Genomic DNA, 7,253 nt, shown 5'->3' on the forward strand with positions numbered 1-7,253 from the left:
CCAGCTTAAATATATTTCTTAATTCAGGAATGAAGTTAACAGACATGCTTCATGGTCTAGCCAACTTTCACAGTAGTATCCTAATACTCAGCATTAGGAAGTAAAAATCTATTTACTGATAGATATTTGTTAAGCCCCAATTGTATATCTAGTTTTAAATTAGTTGAATCTCTTATGAATAAGAAAGATAGTCTTATGGCTAGAAATCCTAACATTTCTGGTACCTCAGTTTTTTTCTGTTGCTGAAATCTTTTTACATGGATAAAGACAGCTATATTGATTTATGGTTTGGGGCTCAGATCTTTAAGACATCCTGTTTTAGTAAGCTTTCTGTTGTTGTGACAAAATACCTGAGATAATCTCATAAGGAGGAAAGGCTTATTTTGGATTGTGGTTTCAGAGGTCAGTTCATGGTCACTGGCTCAGTTGCTTTTGGGCCTGTGGTGCAACAGAACGTCATGGCTGGGAGCACATGGTGGAGCATAGTGGTTCACCTCATGGTGGCTAGGAAACAGAGGAGAGAGCCAGAGTCTTGAGGTCTCCTTGAAAGGCATGTCCCCCAATGACCTGACTTCCCCTAATAAGATATCACAACGCTAATAGGTTCCACCACCTCCCAGTAGCTCCACAGGGTAAGGAACAACCCTTTAAATGAATGGTTTGTTTCTTCCCTACATGCTTGAAGTTTAGGAGATGGATCAATGGGAGGGGCCTTTGTTGGATGTTTCTTATCCAAACTATAGCACCAGCTTTTCTATCTTCTGAATTATTACATTCTTCTTGTGTTCTCTCTCTTCATGATTCTTGCTCTGGACAGAGTAGTAGTGCTATCTTGTTTGGGGAAAGTTTGGGATACATTGCCAGGTATCAGTCAGCATACAGATAAGGAAATCCTAGTTTTCCAAATGTAGTATTTTCTATTTCTCTTAAATTGCTAAACTTAAATCATGCTACTGCTTTTAATCATAAAACTATTGGCTTTTCCAAGTAGGAATGAAATATATAATCCTAACAAGGCTGTCCTGTTTTCAGCATCTACTATGTACCAGGATCATGAGTATTAATCATGCTGTAATCCCATGGTGTTGTCTTCAGCTTGAAAATGAGGAAACTGAGATATGGAAGTTAACATCCTCAGTAACTGTTGGGAATCCTTTGTCCTGAACTTTCATTTTGTTAAAATACTGATAGCCATTTGTTACTGAACCGCTTATGATTTGATAGATTTACCTTTGATTTTTAGATATCTCTAGTTGTTAGAAATGTCTTACTTTAAATCTCATTTTGTCTTCCACTTAGGATTAAAATTTGTCTCAATTAATGTAGAGTAAGTATACAATCAGTTGTTAATGATATCTAATCATGTGCTTGAAGTTTACCCCAGTTGCTTCAAGGATTTCTCCATGATAGAGCTATCCAATGCTTAAAATTCTTCAGTAATTCTCATTCACAATCAGAATAAAATAAATCTCCAAGCATTTGTATGTAGTACTTAAAATATTAATCTTTTTTATACTAGGAATTGAATCCAGGGACATTCTGCCTCCAGGCTATCCCCCCATGCCTTTTTACTTTTTAGTTTGAAACAGGGACTCATTAAATTGCTAAAGATTTCACTAAATTGCTGAGGCTGACCTTGAACCTGTGATCATCCTGTTGTAGCCTCCCAAATACTGGGATTACAGGGTTAGGCTGTCTCACCCATCTTAAAGTATATAATCTGTTACTTTTCTTTTGCTTTTTTTTATTTTAAAGATAATTTTTAATATAGAAAAGAAGTAAGAAAAGATAAAAAGCTCTTTCAATTTTATCTTTCAGGAATAACTGTAATGAACATTTTAACAGAAACTTCATTCTTCCTGGTCGTGGAGACTTTAAAAATTTACAGGAATGTCAAACACTTGGTTTGATCTTAAATACAGTAGAATTGTTTGTCCTTGAAATAAGGTATGGTAGAAATGTGTGTCTCTAAAATAAGTCAGGTTGCCCTGATGTAGAATTTGTATCTATAGTTTACTTGTATTATTTTAGGAATCAGTAACTCAGTGTTTATGAATTTCTTAATGCATAGCTAATCATCAGCTTCACTTATTATTAGAGAAATATTGAGAAACTCATTTTTAATTTAGTTTTTAGTGTCTCAGCCAGTATATGGAGCTCTGGATGATATTGACTTCAGCTTATGTTTAAGGTAGTAGTATGTTTTTGTATCATAGATTTAAAAATCAAGTGCAGTTTTTCTTTACTGAATGCTTTTCATATTGCATACATGTTCTTCTTTCTTTAAATTTTGGCTTTAGCCGGGCCTGGTGGCACAAGTTTGTAATGCCAGCATTTGGGAAGCTGAGACAGGAGGATTGCAGTTTGAGGATAGCCTCAGCTACTATTAAGTGAGGCCCTTTGCAACTCAGTGAGACCCTGTTTCAAAATAAAGAATAAAAAATAGGGTTGGGGGTGGCCGGGCATGGTGGTGCATGCTTGTAATCCCAGTATTTGGGAGGCTGAGACAGGAGGATTGTAGTTTGCGGGCAGCCTCAACTACTTAGGCCCTTTGCAACTCAGTGAGACCCTGTTTCAAAATAAAGAATAAGAAAATAGGGCTGGGGGTGTAGCTTTGAGGTGGAATGCCCCTGGGTTTCATCCCCAGTACCACACACACACACACACACACACACACACACACACACACACACACACGTGTTGGGGTGTAGCTCGGGTAGAATGTCCTTGGATTCCATCCCCAGTACTGCCCCTCCAGAAAAATTTGTTCTTAGTCATGAATCAATGAATTTAATAAGTATTAAGGAGTCACCTTATAAGTACTTGCCACTTCATAGGTGCTCAGTAGGTGTAGATGTTCAAAACTATAGTACTTTTTTTTTTTCGATACTGGGGAAGGAATTCAGAGGCATTCTACCTCCGATCTACAATTCCAGCCCTATTTTTTATTATTATTTGTTTTGAAACAGGGTCTCACCGGGTTGCAAAGTGCTTCACTAAGTAGCTAAGGCTGTCCGTGAACCATGATCCTTTTGTCTCAGCCTCCCGAGTAACTGGGATTACAAGTGTGCCACCATGCCTGGCAAAACTATACTACTTGTTGCTTTTTCTTTAAAAAATTATGTTATTGTTGTTGCTGGGGGTTGAACTCAAGGGAGTCTACCTCTGAACTACACCCCCTGCCTTAATTTATTTTTTATTTGGTAACAGGGTCTCACTAAGTTGCAGAGGGCCTCACTAAGTAGCCAAGGCTGTGTGTGAACCTGCGGTCCTCCTGTCTCAGCCTCCCAAGTACTGGGATTACAAGTGTGCGCCACTACTCCTGGCTTTTTAAAAATTTTTAATTGACAAATAACTATTACGTACTTATGAGGGTACTTATGATGTTTAGATATATGTTTATATGTGGAATGGTTAAGTCAAGCTAGTTAATTCCATCTCATTTTTATATGATGAAAACATTTAAAATCTCAGTAATTTTAAAATGCACACTGCTTTATTATAGTCACCATTCTATAGACTAGATCACTCAAGCTTATTCCTTCTGTTTAACTAAAACTGTGAACCCTTTGATCAACACCTCCTTTTTCCAGCCATGTTCTCCCCCACCTCAGGAAACCACCATCCTACTCTACTTCTGAGTTCGACTGTCTTTGGATTGTACTTAAGATGAGTTCATGTAGAGCCTGGTATATTTCATTTAGTAAATAATGTTCTCTAGGAACATCCATGTAGTCTCAAATGATAAAAATTTTCTTTTTTATAGTTGCATAGTATTCTATTATGTGCCTATGTCATATTTTCTTTGCCCATTCATCTAATGATAGATACTTAGGATGATTTCATATTTTGGTTATTGTCAATCATTCTGTAGGGAACATGGAGTGCAGATGTCTTTTCTATATTTGGACTATGGTTTTTGGATATATGCCTGGAAGTGAGATCTTTGGACCATATGTAATTCTGTTATTTTTCTGAGGAACATACTGTTTTTTTGTTTTTTGTTTTTTGTTTTTAATTTTATTTTTGGTGGTACTGGGGTTCCTGGAAGCCCTTCTACCTCCGGGCTACATTCCCAGACCTATTTTATACTTTTTTATTTTTGGAAACAGGGTCTCTTAAGCCAGTGGGACTGGATCCTCCTGTCTCTGCCTCCCAAGCTCAGGGATTACAAGCGTGCGCCACCACGTTCGGCGGAACATACTGTTTTCTTTTATTAATTTATATCCCTGCCAACTGTGCAAGGGTCCCATTTTCTCCACATCCTTGTCAACTTATCTTTCATCTTTTTGACAATAGCCATTCTGATAAGTGTTAGATGTCTTATGATAGTTTTCATTTCCCTGACATTAGTGATGATAAAAAATTTTATATATTTATTGGCCATTTGTATATCTTCAGAAATGTCTATGTTTTGTACATTTTTAAGTTGAGTTCTTCATATTTTGTTATTGAGTTCCTTATCTATTTTGAATATTAGAAATTTGAATATTATGCGGTATATGTTTTGTAATTTTTCCCAATTTGTGGGCTGTTCTAATGATATTTCTAATGGTTCTAATGGTATTTCGATGGAGGCTTCAGGTTTTTCTGTGCATGAGATCATCTCATCTGCAAACAGGTAATTTCACTTCTTCTTTTCCTATTTTGATGCCTTTTAATTTCTTTTTCTTCTTTAATTACTCTGGTTAGAACTACCAGTACTGTATTGGAAAAAAAATGATGAGGTTGGGCATCCTTTTCATGTTCCTGATCTTATAGAAGAAGCTTTCAACTTTTCACTGTTATGACCTTTATTGTATTAAGGCAGATTCTTTCTGTTCCTAATTCATTGACAAGATTTTTTTTAATCATGAAAGGATGTTGGATTTTGTCAGCTGTTTTTATCTAATCTACTGAGATGGTCGTAGAGTTTTTGTCCTTCACTTTGTTATTTGGTGTGTCACATTTATTTTTTTCATTTGTTAAACCAGCTTTGCACACCAAGATAAATCCTACTTGATCATGATCAATAATCCTTTTAATGTGCTGCTAAATTTGGTTCATTAGTATTTTCTTGAGGGTTTTTGCCTCTGTGTTGAACCATGATATTGGCCTGCAATTTTCCTTTCTTGTAGTATCATTGTCTGACTTTGTTATCAGGGCATTGATGGTTTTGTAAAACGAGTTTTAAAGTCATTTCCTCTTTTATTTTGGCAGAGTTTGAGAAAGATCAATATTAGTTCCTTAAATGTTTGGTAGAGTTGCTCTGTGAAGCCATCTGGTCTTGGCTTCAATCTCCTTACTTGTTATTGACCTGTTTAAATTTTCTATTGCTTTTTGATTCAGACTTTGTAGGGTATATATTCCTAGGAATTTATCCATTTCTTCCAGGTTACTCACTTTGTAGGTTTTTAACTTACTAGTTCCTCATGATTTTTTGTATTTCTGTTTTACCTGTTGTTTTGTTTGCTCTTTTTCTGATTTTGAGTCTTTTTAAAATTAAAAAAAAATTTTGTGGTATTAGAAATTGAACCCATGAGCATTCTACCTCCCAACCCTCTTTTTTAATTTTTATTTTGAAACAGGGTCTCACTGAATTGCAAAGGGTCTCACTAAGTAGCTGAGGCTGTCCATGAACCAAGATCCTTCTGTTTCAGCCTCCCAAATGCTGGGATTAGCAAGCGTGTGCCACCATGCCCAACCACACTTTTTATTTTTTTTTTAGTTCTAATTTGAAATAAAGTCTTGCTAAGTTGCTGAGGCTAGCCTCAAACCTGCAATGATCCTGTCTCAGCCTCCCATGTACTGGGATTACAGGCATATGACAACAGGCCTGGGGAGCCATCTTTTCTTTTCTCTTTCTTTCTTTCTTTCTTTCTTTCTTTCTTTCTTTCTTTCTTTCTTTCTTTCTTTCTTTCTTTCTTTCTTTCTTTTTTTTTTTTGTGGTACTGGGGTTCCTGGAAGCCCTTCTACCACCGGGCTACACTCCCAGAGCTATTTTTACATTTTTATTTGGAAACAGGGTCTCCTAAGCCAGCGCACGCGGCTGGCTTCAAACCTCTGCGATCCTCCTGTCTCTGCCTCCCAAGCGCGGGGATTACAAGCATGAGCCAATGCCCAGTAAGCCATCTTTTCTTAACTGGGCTAAAGCTTCTTTGATTTAGTTAATGAGCTCTATTTTACTTTAATCATCTCTGCCTAAGTTCTTTTAAAATTTTTGCTGTTTGCATGAGATTGACCTGAGTACCTCACTAAGCAAACTTGTTTCTTACTCCTTTTTTCATGGAGATTATCTCCCTTGTATGTGTCCAGTTGGCAGCTCTGCCTTTTGTTCTTTATTTGTATACATTCCTATTCACTCTCAGAGCAGTCTTAAACCTATTTGGTCATATATCTGGTTTTACTTTTTATTTCCACTTATATCTATCCTGCTAGATTACTTTTTCTAGCTTAAATTTATTCCAATTTTTGTTAGAAAAATATACAAGTTCCCTTACTATATATTTGATTAAGCCCAGTCTTCATTTTGAAATCATAATATTGTTCCAATTTTATCTTTTTTTTTTTTTTTTGCGGTTCTGGGGGTAGAACCCAGGGTCCTCCTACCTTCAGGCTACATCCCAGACCTATTTTATGTTTTATTTGGAAACAGGGTCTCACTAAGTTGCTGAGAGCCTCCCTAAGTAGCTGAGGCTGGCTTCAAACCTATGTGATCCTCCTGTCTCAGCCTTCCAAGTGTGGGGATTACAAGGGTGTGCCACCATGCCGGGCACAGAGCCTGTTTTAAAATAAAAAGTAAAATAGTGGTGGAGGTACAGCTCTAGTATCATGCCCCCCTCCCCCCACGCCCCCAGTCCTCTTACTACACACTCACAATGTACTCACAGGCTGACCTAGTCTTCATGGTCTAGCTCAAGATGTACCTTTCCTGACTGTTATTCTTATTTCTTCTCCTCCCCCTCCTTTCTTCCTTTTCCCCTCCCCCCTCCTTCCTTCATATGGGGGTTGAACCCAGGGGCCTTCTACCTGAGAAGCTGAGTCAGCCAGAGCCTGGAAAACCTTGAGAAGGCACCATTCTATGTCTTCTTTAGGGCTGGTCACACATCATAGGATTTCTCTGGAAACCTACCTGCCTGTCCTCAGCTGCCCTCTGCTACCTCCTCCTCCCTGCCTCTCACTTGGCATCATGGCAGCATGTTACTGCATTTAGATGGACATTTATTACATTCTGTTCTATGTTACTTATATAGCAATCTCCCTCATTGAATTCT

The sequence above is a fragment of the Muscardinus avellanarius genome (genome assembly GCF_963383645.1).
Source record: "Muscardinus avellanarius genome assembly, chromosome: 6".
NCBI classification, from domain to species: Eukaryota; Metazoa; Chordata; class Mammalia; order Rodentia; family Gliridae; genus Muscardinus; species Muscardinus avellanarius.